Source organism: Pelobates fuscus, chromosome 4 (assembly GCF_036172605.1).
Source record: "Pelobates fuscus isolate aPelFus1 chromosome 4, aPelFus1.pri, whole genome shotgun sequence".
Taxonomy (NCBI): Eukaryota; Metazoa; Chordata; class Amphibia; order Anura; family Pelobatidae; genus Pelobates; species Pelobates fuscus.
The window spans coordinates 42,610,975-42,631,947 of record NC_086320.1 but is presented as its reverse complement, the minus strand read 5'-3'; the positions used below and the strand labels follow the sequence as shown (position 1 = coordinate 42,631,947).

At 38.9% G+C, this 20,973-nt stretch overlaps 1 protein-coding gene across 1 annotated transcript in view; it reads right to left on the bottom strand.

Annotated features, from left to right (window-relative positions):
* Nucleotides 1–20,973, bottom strand: part of EIF3H (eukaryotic translation initiation factor 3 subunit H) — an 85,537-nt gene that overhangs the window by 40,114 nt on the left and 24,450 nt on the right. The window lies entirely within an intron of this gene.

Below are 20,973 nucleotides of genomic sequence, written 5' to 3'. Positions count from 1 at the left end.
CTGAACATACCCCATTTGCAATACCCTGGGTTGTCTACTATTGCAAATGGTATGCCATCATGGGGGTAATTTTCATTCCTGGGCTACCGTACGGTCTCAAAGGCAACATAACCAACCTGGCGAATTTTAATGTGAAAAGACTGAAAAGCAAGCCTTGTATTTGACTCACTTTTGAAAACACCATAAAACCTGTACATGAGGGGTACGGTTATACTCGAGAGACTTCGCTGAACACATATTAGTGTTTCAAAACAGTAAAACGTATCACAATTATATCGTCAGTGTAAAAGCCATTTGTGTGTGAAAAATGCAAGAAATTTCACTGTCACTGACGATATCGTCGTTGTAATACATTTTACTGTTTCGAAACACTAATATTTGTGTTCAGCGAAGTCTTCTGAGTAAAGCAGTAGCCCCCATGTACAGGTTTTATGGTGTCTTGGAAAGTTACAGGGTTAAATATAGTGCTAGCAAATCAAATTCCCTGAACTTTCGGCCTGGGTTGTCAGACAGGTCCTGCAAATTGTAATTAATAAAATGACCTAATTATGTAAAATTATTACATAAATATATAAGTAGAATTATATGTATAGAATTTTTTGTAATTATTTTTATTTATATATAGTGATATATACATATATACTTATTTATATAGCTATATATTTCGTTCTACATGTATTTTGATATCTATATATTTATTTTAAAATACAGTTAGAACAAATGTATATATATTTATTTTTTTATTATTTTTTTCATTTTATTTTGAACGTATTTACATATTTTTATTATATATAAATATATATAATGAAAATTATATATATTTAATCAATATTTTATGTGTATTTTGATATTAATATATATATAATTATGTATATATTAATATTAAAATACACTTAGACAGTGTATGTGTATATATACTTAGATCAAACAATTATATGTATATATTGATTTTTACACTGTTTTAATGGATATTTTATTTCCAGACAGCAGGGGGCGTACCTGTCATTACAGGCACTCCCCCTGCTGGCTATGCCGTCCATGTGATAGAGAGGTCCTTGCAAGGACCTCGCCATCACATGGCCCAGGGGGGCCAAGAGGACAGAGGGGGACTCCCTGGGCTCCCAGGTAAGTCCCCATACCGTGATCGCCGGCGACCGGGTAAGTACATAAGATTGCAGGGCGTTCTATGCCGCCCTGCGGCGTTTATAGCCATCAAAATAGGGTTGGCATAGAACGCCCTGCGGTCTTAAAGGGTTAAACATTACAGCCCACATAAGCTGGTATGATCACAAAAAATAAAAAATACACCAAGTCGGGTATACAAACTAAAGCTAATGCTTGTTGTAAAAAAGTGTTATTTTTGACAGAATGTGTAATGCAAAGCACAGTCACAAAGCATGTAAGCAGTAGCACTAAATTAAAGCAATGCTATCAGATAACCTTTTGATGAAGGGCCCCTACTTAAATGGTCACGGTGCCCGAACGAGCAATTTACAAACACAGGCCTTTGAGATGTTGAAATGGTTAGATAGAGAGGAAAGGTCAAACTGTGCTCATGGTCTAAATGTATACTTGAACATTTATAATGAATTGAAAACTATGGCAAGCAATGCAATTCCATACATGTCACTGCGGATGCTGGCTGGGAAGGGAAAAGGAAAACAAGCAATAAGATTTTTATTGTGAAGTGAGCTGTGTGGCCTGAAAAATCTGCAATTTGTCAGCATGCACCAGCAAACTAATCAATAACTCCCCTTTGTAAAGGGATGCAAGAAAAATGGGTTCATGCAATGCGTGAACAATGGTTAACACGCGTGAACAATGCGTGAACAATGGTTAATCACATAATACGCTCATCGCAATCAGAAGTGAGATACTGGGAAATATCTCTAAATGTGCAACATCAACTCTGCACGGGGTAATACCTATAAGCTATACTTCTGCAGAATATGTATATATATTTTAATTAATCAGAGATTGGGGAGGGGGAGCACAGGGGTTCTAGGATGTGTGGAAAGCAAGATCGGCCTCAAGTAAATGAGAACATTTAACCTATATGTTTAAAATTTATATTAGAGGAATTTATAGAGTACATATTATACTTATAGCATAGCTACATATGTGGGAATAATTACTTTAAACTGGGCCACAAAATAGAGGGGGGAAACTCTATATATTAAGCTACAATGATTATTTCTAGAACTCCCTGAATATTATGTTGACAAGAACTAAAGGAGCATTATAGGGTCAGGAACACAAACATGTATTCCTGACCCTATAGTGTTAAAACCACCAGCTAGGCCCCCTGGCTCCCTAAATATAGTAAAATCTTACTTGTGTTCAAGCCTGCAGCTGCTACCTTTTCCCCTGTCTGCTGACATCAGAAGTGGTGGCCTGACAATGCTTCCCCATAGGATTGGCTGATACTGTCAAGGGGATAGATCAGGGGTAGAGCCAGCACAAGTCAAACAGCCCTGGCCAATCAGCATTCCCTCCTAGAGATTAATTGAATCAAGGCACCTCTGAGGAAAGTTCAGTGTCTGCAAGCAGAGGGTGAAGACACTGAATGGCAGTGCTGCTTAGTCTGCAGCACTGCCCAAAGACGCACCTGAGGAGTGGACAGTGTAGTTATCACTAGGCTGTAATGTAAACACTGCATTTTCTCTGAATAGACATTGTTTACAGCAAAAAGCCTGAAGGGAATGATTATACTCACCAGAACAAATGCATTAAGTTGTTATGGTGACTATAGTGTCCCTTAAGGCCTCAATTTAATTTGAATCAAAAATATTCATACGATTTATCTGCCAAAATTCCCATAGACTTATTTTGAAAAGGTGCTCTCACAGAATTGAATCATTTCTGATTCATAAAATTAAAAATCAACAGATGTTTATTCAACGAACCTATGAAATCCCTGTTCAAAGCGTTCTGAAAATTAAAGAGAAACTCCAGTGCCAGAAAAACGATCCGTTTTTCTGGCACTGGAGGGTCCCTCTCCCTCCCACCACCCACCAATCCTCGGTTACTGAAGGGGTTAAAACCCCTTCAGTCACTTACCTGGGACAGCGGCGATGTCCCTCGCCGCTGTCTCCGCCTCCGCGACGCTCCTCCTAGTGATTACGTCGGCCGGTGGGCGAGACTAATCTCGCTCACCGGCCGATGAGACCTAATGCGCATGCGCGGAAATGCCGCGCATGCGCATTACGTCTCCCCATAGGAAAGCATTGAAAAATCATTTCAATGCTTTCCTATGGGGTTTTGAGCGACGCTGGAGGTCCTCACACAGCGTGAGGACGTCCAGCGACGCTCTAGCACAGGAAACCTGTGCTAGAACCCAGGAAGTGACCTCTAGTGGCTGTCTAATAGACAGCCACTAGAGGTGGAGTTAACCCTGCAATGTAAATATTGCAGTTTATGAAAAACTGCAATAATTACACATGCAGGGTTAAGGGTAGTGGGAGTTGGCACCCAGACCACTCCAATGAGCAGAAGTGGTCTGGGTGCCTACAGTGTCCCTTTAAGTTGGATCCTTCAAGATTTAAACTTACGTCAATGGCAGATGAAGACAGACACCAGGTATTTCTTACTTTTGTCAAAATTAATGTGTTCCCGAAAAGGTTGACTTACTACAAGTTACTCGTCTCCACAAACCTGGACAAGAACCTTTTTTTGATACACATTTCATCCACAGCATGCAGTGTCAGGGTGTGTTTTTGAGGTGCAGAGTGAGCATGCAAGGTGTAGATTGTCAGTGATCAGTCGGTATGGCAGGCAATATGTATCTGACTTTATGGTGTGCGCAAGTTTGGTGATATGTAACTATGTTTGTGTATTTCGGACTATACCAAAACACCATTTTTACAACTGTAGGCCTTTACAATTCAGTGAAGTATTACTGATAGAGTTTTTAAAATTTATTTACTCACAAGTAGTGACAGAAAAAAAAGCAACTTATGACATTTAGTTAAGTGAGAAGAAAAAAATTAATCGACGAAATTCAAGAATTTTTAATTCAAAAGAAAAGAGGGGGAAAAATCCAATGTGGAACCAATTTAGAAATCTAAATTTTCATGTATTAAAAAGGATGTCATAGCCAGGAACTTTACTTTCATATTGGTGTTTGTGCTCATAATTCAGAGTTGCAAAAGGCCAGCTGTGCAGTTACAAAAGCTTGAATACTAGCTAATCGAATTGAATAGCAAATGACATCAGCACATAAGCATGCAGTATTTGATCAGCATAAGGAACACCAAACATTTCATTTCTGCATTCAGGTTGTCATTTGCCCGGGATTGTTACCAGGGCACCAACCCAATTTAGACTTCAGAATGTTTACAGTTGTTGCAAAGAAGACTGTTACAAAATAGTAAATTGTAATCCAATGACAAGACTTAGTTTAAAATAATGAAGACTGAATGCATTTTACCAGCTATGCTGGTTGTTCACCACACGTTTTTGGTGAATAAAGTTCATTCTGGTTGCTGGCATAAAAAAAAGCAAATCTAAGAAATGGTCATCAGTGATTTCAGGACATATGATCCTTGAATCCATCCCTTAAGTAGACATTAGTCCCGAAAACTGGCTTAGAAAGGAGCCTTCTACATTTAAGTAAATGTATATGTTATTTGTAATTTATAATTAAAAAAAAAAAGGTGTAACTTGTAAATTGAACGTATACCATAAAATTAGCAAAGTTAGAATTTTGTTCAGTTTTAGCAACAGGTCATTACGGTATATATTTTTATTCATTATTTTTTCAACCTGGGCTTTTAAAAATAAAATAAAAAGTCAAATACAGGTAACAAAAAAGCATACACCACACATTTTAAAAAACATGTACGTTATTGAAATTGTGATTCATTTATAAAATGTGTTTTACAGTGACTAAAAATGGCAGACATACGTTGGCATTATTACAACTAGGTTTTCGATTTAATAGCCTGAGACTGATCGTTTATGGGCACTGTTCCACCCTTCTCAAGCCTAAGTACTTTAACATGCTAAGCAGAGGAAATTAATCAGATATGATTTTTTTTATTTATTTTTTTTGAGTGGTTTGAAACCAGTCTTCCTTCCACAGATCACGTTAATGCAAAATTCACCTCTAGGTAAATATACCTTTAGTTTATACAATGGGCTGGCTAAATTAGCAGGACATTTATGCTCAAACTGTGGCCCACCTTCAATGATACACCTTACAAAGGGGTGTCCAAAAGGTATATCCAGAACTAAAACCATCATTGAGGTTGTATTTCTAAAAACAGCTGTGGGTGTAATTGTTTCACAAGTTCGCTTACAAAATGGACAAACATTCACAAAGCGTATTCCAATGGACCCCCTAATGACCTGATTGTGTCACAAGACCTCATATTGGAATTATGCTACTTGGAACCTTCTTTAAGAACTTCTAGACTTCACTGGTAGCAAGGGTACAAGTAACGTGAGATCACAATACAGATTAGACATCTGGAATATGACTCCAGTTTTATGCAAAGAAAATGAAACTCACATTAGTTATTCAATAGATATAAACATACAATAGGCCAGAATGAATCCCTACTCAACAAAAAAATATAAACAGAGTAAGATTTCATGTGATTCAGTCCTCTGAAAAACTATAATGATAGGCTTTCAAATTCTTCAGCTGCACTGTACTAAACACAACAGGTAGAAGGGAGCCAGGACACCTAGCAAGGAAAATGGGATTTTGCAGTCATAGCTGAATGCATGAGACAGTCACTTTAAAAAAGATCTATACAGGGCTAGACAAATCCCACAAGCCAGGTAGCCATGGTTCCTAGTCATTAACAGCAGGTCACTCACATCTGTGCTGTAGTATAGTGACCTCCAGGGCTGTTTGCTTACTGGCAATAAATATATGTGTATGTTTGCACTAACCTACATTGGTGCTTCTGTACCCTATAAGTATCAGAGATACCTATTTCAGGTTTCTGGTATGTTTAGAAATACAGATACGGGGAAAAAAGAGAAAAAAAAATGAGTAATGCCTCTGGCATGTATCTGCAAATTGCACGGATGGCTATAATTAGGCCTCAGCTTAAACAAACACTCAAAAAAATCCACCTAACTGGCATTTCCGTAATTATGGGTTGTTGAAATTGTTGCCAGGGCTGGTTAGAAAAAGCTCTAATTGTGTGCACCAGCTTGCTGACAGCACACAGTCTTTATCAGTTACATTTATTTTGCCTCCCTGAATAATTTGAGTAAATTAAGTAATGCAGGTGCTTGCCTAGAACGGGGAGGGAGTGGGGGGTCAGTGTGGAATCTTGCAACCAACCATCAGATTTAAATCTGTTAAGAAGTAAATGTAATGGAGGGAGGGAAGGAAAAGGATTTGTTTTGCAAACCAATGCAATTCATGTGTGAGTTGTATGAGCCAAATTAAGCTATCAGCAATTTTTAGATCTGGATCCGATTGTTACATTTTACTTACATTCTAAGAAATTCCCTCAGGCAAATCAGGACAGGTCATTAAAGCACCAGCTCCACACTATTTCATACAATAAAAAGTTATGAAACACACCATTTGCTGCCTTTTTTCCCCCTTCTCTTCATTTCAGTAGAAGTTATTATTTTTGGCTCTTTATTTGCAGAGGCTAATTAATCAGAAGGGAATATCAATGATGCCCTAACCCTCGATTAGATTTCGGTTACCATAGTGAGGCGGGTAGTAATGGCCATCAATGTAAAATACTAAGAAAAATATAAATTATACTTTGAATTATTACGCTATGGGGGTTACGTTTATTCCATCAATGCCAATGGGATGGGGAAAAAACATAGCAACTAATATTACTTTCCCATCTGGTGGTAAAATATCTGCTACATTGATGGTTCGAGGTTTCAAATAGGACGATTGTGTTAATGATATTTCACTAGAAAGAAAAAAAATAAGCACAAAAATGTAAAAGATATGAAGGTGAAACTACCAGAAAATGTGAAAATAAGTGAAAGATTGTTGACCAATATAAAAGCAGATTTGGGACCGCTGCAGACCTATATGTGTCTATGCCCCATCTCAACATACATGCAAGATTTATTTTTATGTGTTTAACTAAAGCTCTGCCTACATACAGAAAGTATTTAATAAGTCTACTCTGAGATTTTAAGTGACTGATATTTTGCGAACACAAAAGTTTGAATAGTGCAACTTAACATTCAACATGCACCCAAATTGTGTACCTGGTATTAGCTTGGCTTCCCTGAAAAACAAATTAATCAATTTAGTAAACACTTACATACATATACAGTATAGTAAAATGAATTTACTATAACACTGTGTACTCTCTGCCTTGTCAAAAAGACTAGATATTACACACAGCCACACACATCTATATATATCAGGACTCACTGTACATTAATCTTTTAAAAGCTAAGCTGTGTGTGTACACATGACATTTTGCAAATGTAAAAGTGATGTACTATAGGTCCCATTGGCTCAAAAGGCATAAAAGGAAATATTTGCTGCTGACAATGTTCAGGAGAAACAATTGCTGTAGGTTGTAGTATATGAAGAAGGCTGACGTGCAATTAATCTGTGTCCCATTGAAGTAGCCAGAATATGATTTACTACACGTGGCGGTTCATTTGCGAATGCCAAGTGTGGCCCTGCTCTCCCATAATGACATCATCGCACTGCAAACAGACGCAGAATAGGGTCGTAGCAGTTTGTGTTGACAAACGTGGACTTTCCTAAACGCTAATGTGATGGCATATAGGAGACAGGGAATAATTAAATTACTTCGTATTACATGTTCTTGCTACGGAAAGAGCCATTGAGGTATAAACCATAGTGTGTAAGGTATGCACAAAGAAAACCAATACCAATCGCCGTGCAAATCCAATACACACTATAAATTTAGAGACAATGTACGGACATTACTTTTTATCCCATTATAGTAATAGTCTATTAAAATAACCTTACATAGCTCTATAAACAAAAGAATAAACATCTTTCAGATGTATCTCCCACAGTGCACAACTAGAATTTAACCTCAACCCCCAATTCCGGTTTATTCCATCCCAAAGTACAAGAAATATGCTTTAAACAGATTAACCTTTACTAAAAGGTTTAATAGAGGTTTTGAAACCTGCAGCTGAACTACATTTCCAATTTAATAATAAGCCGGCATCTAGAGGTGTTCTGATTTGACTCTTACATTAAGCATACACAAGATTTATTTGCAACGTGTTCGCATTTAATATCATGAAATATTTGCAAAAATGGCTAAGAAAATCCTTTTTGATTTACTAAATACATTGAATAGGTTTAAAACCTATCTCCAACAGTAAAGACCCAACATAGTATTCTGGAGAAAAAAAAGACAGCGAGGACTTATCAGCTGCTCGCCATGGGAACGGCCAATAGGAAAGAGGTTCCAGAATATCTTCTGCTCATGTATTCTGTCATTTAATGACAAGCTTAGATAAACATGGCACATCTTTGTGAACTTATTGCAAGTTGGGATTTTTCTGTTTTGTATCTGCAGCTGGCTTTCAAAGAAAGAATCCGCCCCTTTCCAACTCTGATTAGAAAGCAGGCTTTATCTCCTGAGATTTAACCATGTCCATGCGTGAGAGGCAATCCCTCAAATTACACACAGAAAATGATAGTTTGTAAAAGTTTGCACCTCAAATCTCATTTGCTAGCTATGTCTTCCATCTGGCACGGCTGCTAGGGAAAGGCAATCCACCACAGCTGCAGCACCAACATCACTGATAAAAGGTCGATGAACACCCTTGGCAATGCACCTCAGGAATCACCATGCTTGCCAGACTAATTCCATTTGTCTGGACACTCTACTGATTGATAGGGGGGAGGGGGAGAGGAGAGAGAATTGGCTGACATCATAATTGACCATCTCAGCTAATCCAATGCTTTCCTATAAGGAGTAATGTAAACACTGCATTTTCTCTTGAATAGCAGTATTTACATTAAAATGCCTGCAGGGACATGCTATACTCACCAGAACTACATTAAACTGTAGTTGCTCTGATCACTATAGAGTCACTTTTCGGGAGTAAAATCTCACCTTACATACTTTGTTCATTACACTTGGCATTAAATAGTAAACATTTTTGAAAAGCAAATAATTTTTTAATAACATACATCAAGACATCCAATGACAATAACTAAACTACATCCATTTAAATCAGGGGTAGTCAACCTTTTTAATACCTACCGCCCACTTTTGTATCTTTGTTGATGGTAAAATGTCCTTACCGCCCACCAGTGCCGCAGTAACTAATTTTTAGAAAGGAGGGTTTAAAAAACAAAAAAAATTTACTTAAATGTATCTATTCTTTCTTCTGTGTGTCTGTGAGGTGCTGCATGCGTGTGCGCACAGTGTGTGACGGGTGGTGCTGTTTGTGGGTGAGAGGTGCAGTGTGTGCGCGCTCGCTCTATCTTAATGTGTCCCCCTCCCTTCTTACCTTTTGCCAGGGTATATATAATGATGCAAGCCCTGGTGGTCCAGTGGTGGCATGTTCGCTTTAGCCTGCAGTTACTCTGGCTGCAGGCTGACTCTCCTGTCCTCCAGTGAGCACAGCACTGTATCGGTGCGTTGCCATGGTAACGTGCGACAATGCTTTGACCAGTCTGCTCGCTGGAGGAACACAGAGCCTCCCGTGCCCTTCCCTCCCTCTGCTGGAACCAAGTGCCAGCGGGCCGATTAGGGAGTTCTTTGATCTCCTCACGAGCCAGAGAGGGCTTACAGCAAGGATGGCTCTGCATGAGCAGGCAGGGGAGATTAAAGGATCTCCCCTGTCAGCCTTGGCCCACGTTTTCTGCAGAACCTACCACTGCTCACCTGAAATCCCAAACCGCCCACTAGTGGGCGGTAGGGACCAGGTTGACTACCCATGATTTAGATAGTCGGTAACTACTAGCTTATTTTGCCCAACAATATTTCAGGACATTGTGTTCTTTACACAGTATGATCTGTACAGTGACAGACATTGCATTCGAGAAAAACACTATTTTCTCAAGCATCAGTCAAGGCTTAATGTGGTGCCATGACAGAGGCTAGCCTGTGATCTCAGCAGCCTCTTGAATGTTATGTCATAGGAATGCCAAGCAGCCTATATGAATGCTTCTGTTAGTACTTCAAAAGGCTACCACAAGGGGGAGATAAAGCTTTTTACTCAATTTACTAAACACTACCTTTCAGGCAAATGAAACAAGTCTGCTTCTGTTCAAAATGAAAACTTGTTTCCATTGGTCTTTTGATATTAAGATAAATTAATATTTTGGGAATGGAGTGATGTGTGTGGGGGGGTATCTCATGGGTTAAACTGGAAGGAGCACCTCGGTGGCCTTGCAGTATCAAATTTGTAAAACATTCAGTGCTTATTTGTACTTCACTTGAATTAAAAATTAACCTCATCACCCCTGTGGTCTGTACAGGAAACGAGGCTAGCATAAATTAGATAAAAAAAATAAAAAATAGAATGATTGATTTGAAGGGATACCATCATTGCCCCATTAGAAGGTCAGGCCATAATTATTCCATTAGTAAACATTATTACTAGCAAGGCCTGTAGTTACTGTTGATACAGTGCTGATTTAGACATCGCTGCTTTTTTTTTTACACGTTACAATTCTAGCATTTAAAGGTTCAGCAGCACAAACATTCAGTAAAACAAAATGCTTTAATGATTTAAAAACACAGCCGAAGCAAAGACAATTGTGTATGCATTTAGAAAATGGAGTAGACGGGAAGATTGAGACGTAAAGGCAGCAAAGTCACACTATATTAAATAATTTATAACTGGGCACCGCCATCAAAAAAATAGCCTATTGCCCATAATACTTCATTTTAAAAACAGTAACTTGTGTTGATTTTTCCAACACACACTTTAAGCTAACCATACCACTTTTGAATGAGCAAAGAAAATCTAACATTCTCCTGACTATTATCTCATGTACCAACAAAACAGTAAACAAGTTAGCTAATGTCTGGATAACAAGGTTAGAAATAAAAATGGTAGAGCAGTCAAATATAAATGTATTAAAAAATTGCTTTCAGAGAACAAATTGAGCAGTTTTTGAAATGGATTTGTTAAACTCAACACACCTATGGTGTTCTATGTAGAAGAATTCCAAAGAATCAGACCTCAAAATGCGTGGGCATAGCTGAAAATACAAAATGAGCCATGGGTTTTAAAAAGCCAAAACTAAAGTTATAATTAAAAAGCATGGACAGATCAGATCCATGAAAGAAATAGTAAATAGATGTGTGTTAAAAGGTAGTTTCATGCATGATCCCGTTTATAGCCTAGTTCTACCGTTTTACAATTTTCCACATGTATCCCAATTACCCATGATAACATACTACATTTAGAGATCATTAGCACCCTACAGTGCTGGTAGGGGCCACTGTATAAAGCAGTTGCTGTCTGGATCCTTTCAGGCCAGACCATTATTAAATGATAGGTTAACAGTCTGTGGACTCCATATTTCATTATCTGTCCCCTGAAGCACATTTAAGAAAGCCTTACAATGATGGGGCTTTTGAACTCCTTTCCTTACACTTGCTTCATCTCGATAGCGGAGATGATATACAATCATTGTCAAAGCACTTGTATCTTCAAATACTTCTTTTACTTGCACAGTCAACATTTGCTTATTCAAAGGCTGTGGCTGCATGGTGTAGCAGAGCAGCTTCATTTTTCAGCTGGGATAAAATGGCCAATTAATCACTTAGCTTGTTGTGCCTCTGGCATTTACATATAACAAAGCCTCTTGGCTAGGAAGGAGTTAACAGACATGAAACTATCAATTTTTTTTTTGTAAACTCCATTTTATTATTTTCATTGCAATTGCTTAGATTTTCATGTGAAGTCAGATCCACCTCTCCATTTGTTCAATATCAATGTGAAAGGTAGAGACTGCTCATGGGCAGGAAGAATAGAAAATAAAATTAAATGTTCATCATACAATGCATCCCAACTTGATAAGGAAGTCAACGCTACTATAAACGTTTACTGCAGGCGCCTATATGGTGCTTTATAGAACACAGAATGGTTGTACCACTTCAATGCTCCAAGATATATTAAAGAGGGTTTTGACTGTGTCTGGATGGATCATTGACCTTGTGAATGTCAGTCATCTCTGGTACTTGCAATACATGTCCCTAACAGAATCAATTGTTTTATCTGCTTGGTTTGATTAAATTCAGTGCTCACACAATGACCTGTCAGACTTCCGTACATTACAGATTTGTGTATATGGCCAATGTCAACTCCGTCCATATTTCAATGGACAGAATTGAAGCAATTGGCTGAGAGTGATCAGCTGACACGCTCAGCCATCAAATTGTTAGCAGGATCGGAGTCCGGCTTCTGAAGCTCTACAGAAGCCGGATGCATGTCACAGCTAATAAGAGAAGACCCTGCTGCACCTAGCAGGACCTGGTTAGAAGGCAAGCCACTGCAAAAACGGTTTGCCCAATACCAGAAAAAAAAAAGGGGGCCTGGATACTCCTGGTATCATAACCACTACAGCTGGTTATGAGGACCCATGTTCACAACACAAAGCAGCCATTCAAGTCCTATCCAGTAGCAGAATCTGGTCCATGAAAGAGAACATCACATTTTTGCTACACTCTTGTCATGGCAACCATACTGTCCCTTTAATTAGGGACGTGCTTATTAAACATAGAAAATAACGCACCACGCAGACTAGCAATGAACTTAACTCTAGCTTGAAGTACACATTTTAATATCCCTAGAAGTAGCATACAACAATGCTACAGTCTCAGAAGTAGTTATCGTTTACAACTAAAAATAAAATGTAACCTTCAACAATAGAGAACTGTTATGGCTGATTCAAAACACTACTAGGGACTGGTTGAACAGGTCTCAAATATTGATAACCAACAACGGAGCCAGTTTAAGCGATCACCTGAATTGTTATAGTAAAATAGCAATTAGAAAAGCAAAGCAGGCGCCTTTTTATTGGCGATGCAATAAAGAGAAAGCTCTCAGCCATGTAAGAGCCTCACCACGAACTAATGGCGTGGCGTGCAAGCATTAATTGTTACACGGCTGAGGTATTCTGTTTTATTACAGCTCCAATCCAAGTTTGCTCATTGTGACAGAGGCTTTAATACATTACGGGATTCTCTAATACCAAGTGTGTTAAAAAGCCATCAGCTTTTAGCTCTCTGCTCTGTCCTGTTTCTCAGCAAGTAGGATGATTAATAACAGTAAACGCCTAGGTGGGAGGTTGTCCCTATCTCTGCCGTCCTCACAGCATTTAAGAGTTGATAAGTGGGACTGCGTTCTGCTGGCTGAGCTACACACAACGTACATTTTCCCTCGGCATATACAGCAGAGCAGACATCTATTTGGGGAACAGGATGGAAAAACCAGCGGCAGTGCTGCATAAAAATTGGATGCATTGCACTTCCAAGCCTATAACATACCAGGAGCTTGAGATCTGCTCTATAAACACAAGTCTTAAAGGGGACAGGATGCCAATGGAGATTAGGGAGGGAGGCAGGCAGCCGGAGACAGACATTTTTATACATTTTCACACATCGTGAAACAACTGTATTACATTGATAAACCAGTAGATTACTAAAAATCCACCTACAAGGGCCAGAATCCGTTTTCCCTGCAAATACAATCCTCATTATTTAGCAGATTTATTTAAATTATAAATCAGGGTTCATAAAGGAGAATAAAAATTCACTTTTTTTTTTTTTAACTGTTTTTTATAAAAAAAAAATAAAAAAATTATATATAAAGTACCACCAATGCAATATTTTTCAGCGTGTTAAAAGACATGGGGAGAAACCCGGAAAAACATGGAAGGATTGACAGCTGGGAGATTTGCAGAGCAGCTTCAAATCAATGTTGTATTGCCAGACTGTGTACAGAGAAATCAAATAAAGTACACATTTATTTCAGCCACGTGAGTCAGATGCCACTGTAGTGAATACAGATGTGAAGATGTGCTGTCAGCCTGAAATGGATTCACCAGTTCTTTATCTGTCCCCATTTACCTCCAGCATACAAGGTTGCACAGCTGAGCTCTGTGATCCATACAATATGCAAAATTTTCAGTTATACAAAAAACAAACGGAAAAATAAAATCAACAACAACTTGATATGAGTGATTTGATGCGCCTTGTACATGATTGCGCCTTGTTTTTTGCTCTCCATTAGTTTAAAGGATAATCCAGACGTGGACCCCTTTCTCATGGTGCCTAGAGAGATACCAGCTATGCCGCACTGATTATGCCCGACAATGTTGAAATGATCATCTGGGGTTGCGGTGTGTCTCGTGCAGAGGGAACTTGTTGGCATTTTGGATCTGGACTGCCCGTACGGGTGGGACCAGTCTGATATGCTCTCTCTGTAATGGCACAAGATGAGCTAAAACCAGCTTGAGATCTGAGCAAGGACCCACCAAAGTGCAGGCTATTTCAGCTGCTGTCTGTCAAGCAAATATGACATTTCTGCTACATGTTGCTGTAGCCAAAATAATAAAGTTATTTTCACGTTGAACATTTTCACGTTCAAATATGGTGCATTCACATAAATCTCAAAGCCAAGTACGTCCTTTCTAAGCAGGAAACCGCTATTCAAACCAGGGATGTGGAGTTAAACTCATGGAGTTGGAAGCAATTTTGAGCTACCAAAGTCAATAATACCATAAAGTCATAAACGGAGGACACAGAGTGGAAGGTTTTGAGTAACTTCTCTACAGTCCTCAATCTACAAGTGTTCTGAAGACCTTGCACGCACAATACGTAGAACAAATGGTATGAAAAATATACTGAAGATGGCAGGTTTACCATTAAGTGTGCAGAAAACCCCCCCCCCCAAATTTTTTTTCTGAGAAATAAACATAACTGGTACCCCCTCACATTAACATCTTCAAAACCGTGCACCCACTACATTATAGAACTCAAAGTTCAAGCTTTCTTCTATATGGAGAGACCAATGCAAGGAGCCTTAAGTGTTCTCTCACGTTCTTGTTTTAATACACTATATTAACTTGGTGCGAGAAACCAGCTCTTCTGTACGTGTGCCAAAACTGATAGGGGGAAAGCTTCAGTATTCAAGTGGCAGTGGCGACGAGCCATCCAAGCTCCTTCTGCATATCTGAGTATGCAAGGCTTTCATTTACATTATTTTCTCCCAGTGTAAGCAAAGCCGTAAGTGCAGATAGACAGCACATGCACACAATGACATTAAAACAGCCACTTTTAAGATTTAAAGGAACGGTTCATTATTAAAAAATATATATATATTTACAAACAGGCCAGTGCCAAGATGATTTCATACTTCTAAAACGCATATAAATATACACTGCCTTTTTAAATAGTGTTTAAGATGTACCTGCCTAATATGATTGGTATAAAACTAGACTTGATAATGATTTAGTTTATAATAGACAACAAATTTGTTATATTTACTAAATTGTGAGAAGGTTCCATGCGCTCTCTCCTCTCAAACAAAAAACGGGTTACTTGATGGCTCAAATTACTCCATTGGAAAAATATTGGACTTCATTTTCTAAGAAATTAGTTTCCTTCCTCATTTTCTCTACCTAAACATGTGTTTGTTCATTGGCCTAATAACGGGGTTAAATAGATAAATATGCGGTGCAATTAATTATTTAAAAAAAAAAGCACAGGCCAGTAATATGCTGCCAAATAGGACATCCATCTGTCCTAATCCACACTATTTTACAAAATAACTAGCAAGGGGAGGACAATTCTGTTACCCTCACATCATAAATCAAGCAACAGATTGCAGACGGCCCTTGCTTGCTGGGATGTTTGCAACATGTTTCGTAAGGTGTGGTCTCTGCTCGGCGAGTACAGACTGGAAAAGCAGAAGGTTTTTAGGAGTGAGATGCACAGTGAGCAAAACTAATAATGACCTGAGTCATCATGGCTTACTGTGGGGCGGAGGGGGTAGATCTGTCACGTGCGTTAATAACTACGTTATCACTTTCTTTTTTACAATTCTTTTTATATATTTAATACAAAAAGTTGATATAGAAGAAGATCCATTAAATCCATCATTTTTGCAGGGCTTGAAAAGCAAAAATTAAACACCTCATCAGTTAAGGAGGGGGTTGTGTCTTTGGTTATTGTAATTTTTTTGTTATGTTTGTATAGTCATACAGTACATATTATTATGCTCATGGATAAATGTGGGAGTTGCATGCCAACACCTGGATAAGATGAAGTTGGACATGCAGAGTTTATGCTGCCGTCATACAATACAGTGTTTATCATTTTTAGATCTGTTAAGCAGCTTTTGTGTTTTTTTTATAAAATGGCTAGTCAGTGAAGTCAAAAAACTTTTTCCTCTGCTCTGGACAGTAAAATGCTGGGAGCACCCTTGTGAATTGATATCAAGTGTTATTATGAAAAGGTTGTTTGAAGCAGAGTGTACAAATGTTTCTGCTAATGCCTAACGAATACAGTAATTTACTTACCGTAAATCCCTTTTTTCTTAGTATAGTGGCCATACTGTACAAGTGGGATGAAACTCCTGCTGTGGACAAGAAGCTCCCCCTCAAATTTGAATAGTTTGAGACCCCGCCTGCTGCCCATAAAAGCCCTGTACCTCCAAGGAAACACCAAACGGAGACCGTAGACTGCATAATTAATCCATACAAAAAGAGGTAACGGCAGTACTGCACTATACTAAGAAAAGGGCATTTACGGTAAGTAAAATTACTGTTTTTTTCTCTCGTATAGTGGCAGTACTGTACAAGTGGGATATAGCAAGATACCTGCAACAAAAAAGGGTGGGAAATTAGAAGGCCACTGCCTGTAGCACCTTGTGCCCAAAAACAGCTTCAGAGGATGAAAATATGTCCAGCCTATAATGCTTTATAAAAGGTGTGGAATGTACACCAAGTAGCCGCCTTACAAAGGTCTTCTGGAGAAGCTGCAGATCTTTCTGCCCAGCAAGTTGCCATCGCCCTCGTGGAATGGGCCTTCCATGGAAATCTGATTTGAACACCTTGGGTTTCATAAGCCAATTTAATGGCTTTCGTTAGCCACCTTGCGATAGTAGGTCTGGAGGCTCCTCTACCTTTACAAGAGCCTTGAAAAGGATCGAAGAGATGATCTGAGATCCTAAAGCCTTGCGATCTCTTAAGATAGATTTGCAACATCTAGGAGATGCCACTTTCTTTCAAGCGCCGAAGATTAGACTGCCAGAATAAAGGCAAAATAATAGGCTGGCTAAGATTTCTTTGAAATAACCTTAGGTAAAAAGGAAGGTCTGGGATGCAAGATCACTTTGTCTTCATGTAAGATGGTAAAATCAGAAGCTGAAGAAAGCCTGTAGTACCCCTATCCTCCTTAAAGAGGTGATGGCCACCAAGAACATAGTCTTGATTGTAAGCATCTTTAGGGATACATCCTGAAAAGGTTCAAATGGAGCCTGAAGGACTAAAGACAAATCCCAGGTAAGAAAAGGCGAAAGCTTAGGAGGTTGTTTCAGTAAGATTGACTTGAAATATCTGCAAACACACACACACAAGGAAGTGACAATGCTGAAATTTGGATCTTGAGTGTTGAAACACCTAGACCAACTAGAAACCCATCCTGCAAAAAAGACAATAAATCTGGTATAGATGGATTATCTGGATTGCAGCCTTTCCAAGCACACCAGGTTTTATCCAAATCCTGATATATCTTAGAAGTAGATGAACGGACCGATGCCAGAATAACGTCACTCAAACTGTCTGGAAGCCCTTGCTCACAGAGGATCATCCTTGCAGCAGCCATGCATTTAGGTGGAACATTTCCAGGGTCTCTACTGGAAGATTTACATGCTCTATGAAGTTGTCTGGAATTGGGAGAACCCAGCGTGAAATAGTCATACATTCTATTTTTGAAAACCAGCTTCTGTTTGGCCAGAAGAGCACAATGGCTAGAATCCTGCTTTGTCCCATCTGATTTTTTTTTAATAATCCTTTGTTTTAAGGCTATAGGAGGGAAAACGTATCCCATTTTGAAGTTCCAGGTGAGGGACAGGCCCATCTAGGAAGTCTGGAAAATCTGTGCCTGGATAGAAACAAAGGTTGGGACTTTTTTTTTTTCTTGTGACCATAAGATCGATGTCTGGTAAGCCGAATCAAGATTAGTAATTCCGAGAACATCTTGGGTTTTAGAGAACAGTCTGAGACCAATGTTGTCTGCTGGGGTATTCTACAATGAAGTTCAAAGCACCTCTGATATGAGATGCTGAGTGAGTTTATCATGGACTGTGCCTAAGACATGATATTGCAGCACAGATACTGTAGAGATTTAACTTTTGTGCCTCCTTGACGGTTTAAGTAAGCCACTGTGGTGGCGTTGTCTGACGGAATCCTTACAGCTTGATCAGAGGTAACAGGACTGAAAGCTTTCAGAGCATTCATTACTGCCTTCATCCCTCTGAAGTTGGAGGATTATTTTGCTTCTTTCAAAGTCCATTTCCCATGAATGAACCATGAACCTAAATGGGCACCCCAACCAGTTTGGGAGGCATCTGTTTTGATGGTAATCTTTTCTGTTCAAATGAAAGACCTCTGAAAAAGGGTGTTTTCGTATTCCCACCAATTTAGTGGTTTTCTTACTTTTTTGATAGGTGAAATATGGAATCCAAATCTTCCTTTTTTTCTTGACCATTGCGCAAGTATGTTCCATTGTAAAGGTCTTATTTCTGCTTTTGCCCAACCAACTGCTGGGGTTGCAGAGGTGAGTATAGCCCTTACACACATAATGGAGCAAACATTCTTTAGTAATTTTGAAATGGCCGTGAAAATTCTTATTTCTTTTGACATAGGAAGAAAAAGGGACCTTGAATCCACCAGAAGACCTATGTATTCCATCCTTGTTGAAGGAATCTGAGATTTTTGTATGTTTAAAAGCCAACCGTGTCTTCTAAATGCGGATTCTGCATCCCTCTGAAAGTCTTTAGAATCCAATAAATTGTCTTTCCATATTTGAGAAAAGAAACCAAGACGACCCCTCCCACTCTTTTTGGAGTCAATACCTTTTTCTTTTTGTCCTGTTTATTGAGATCTCTAAATCTGGTGTATGTTCTGTTTGCAAAATCATCAAAATCTCTCCTAGTAGCGAAAGCAATGTTGTCCTCTGAACTGAGATCTTTTATAGTTCTGAGGTCCTGAATATCTGGAATCCTGAGGCAATGCTTTTTTGGTTTCAGACATCTGTCTTATTATATCTTCCAGAGGGGTGCCAAATAACTTGTTCCTCTTGGAAAGTAGCTCAAATAAAGCAGACTTAGAAGCCTCAAGCCGTTTAATATGGCCTCTTGTCCGTTTTATATGTACAGGGCGAATATGGTTATACGTGTAGAAAGATTGAGCACACTTCTAATGAACATGTTGCCATAGGTACATCATACATTCCACCATTGTAAGAAATGTTTAGCAGCCATGCTGGTCAGATTGTACTGTTGTTATCTGACAAACTGGGCTCAACCTAACTTGCCTCCTGCTGGGATTTCACACGGAGCAATCACAGCAGCAGGCAAGTTGTAGAACACTAGTAGAATCTGACCCAGCATGATATCATGCTGGGTCAGATTCTACTAGTGTTCTACAACTTGCCTGCTGCTGTGATTGCTCCGTGTGAAATGATATCATGCTGGGTCAGATTCTACTAGTGTTCTACAACTTGCCTGCTGCTGTGATTGCTCTGTGTGAAATCCCAGCAGGAGGTAAGTTAGGTTGAGCCCAGTTTGTCAGATAACTGTACAATCTGACCAGCATGGCTGCTAAACATTTCTTACAATGGTAGAATGTATGATGTACCTATGGCAACATGTTCATTAGAAGTGTGCTCAATCTTTCTACACGTATAACCATATTCGCCCTGTACATATAAAACGGACAAGAGGCCATATTAAACGGCTTGAGGCCAGACTTTCTCAAATTATGTCATTTAATCAAAGCCAAGGAACTCATAAACCTATCACAAATGGGCCTTAACAACCCAAAATATTTGTGATTACCACGTCTGATCCAATGGAGATTAAGAAAATCCATTTTATTTTGAAACTAGACTTGCTTGTACATTCACTTCAGGTATCAAAATATTTGTGATTGCCAACTTTGCGCTCATTGGAGAAGGAGATATAATCACTGAATGCTAGTTTACATACTAATATAAGGGCTCGATAAACCAGTTCTGTCAGCCACACTCATTAAGCCATTGTTCTATAGTGGAATTGAAAAGGGGTAAACAAATACAGTGTGCGTAAATCGAGAAACATACTGTAAAGGGTTTATGTTCTACACAAAGAATACAGGCACGCAGGTGGAAATCTCTTTACTGGATGTTGCAGATGAGATGTTTGCAGCAATATAAACAGGCTTATGATGAATGAACACAGAGGAAAAGCCCTGCTGTGACCATATTGAGAGCACATCAGATAATCCTCTATGTGCTTCAAAGAAGACAGCCCTTCAGCACACTGTAAAAACTATATAGTGCAAGTTGCCGATAGTAAAGCCTGTCCAGGTTTAACCCCGTGCATTGGACAGAAAGATTCCATACCCTGTTCTTAAAAACAAGAGCTAGCTTTTACCAACCCAGGGTATCATTGGGTTAAATTATTATGAACCAGATTGAAAGACAATCCTATATGACTATCATTCTGAAACATAAAACACAAAAATGCTGGAGTGTCAGATACTGGCAAACTATCAGCAGAGGTGTCAAAACAGAAGAACCCCAGCTGTTTTAGAATTACAACTCTCACGATGCTTTGACAACCTCCAGGCTCTACAACTTTAGAGTCTGGAGGATGCCATGAATGAACTATTGGGTCCAGACAGTTATAACAAAACTATACCACATTACTTATTTTGATGCACATAGGAGGAGGGGTAAAAACATTAACCGCGCCATGCTTACCAAGAAATTCTAGAAGTTAAGGTGATAATCAAGCTGACCA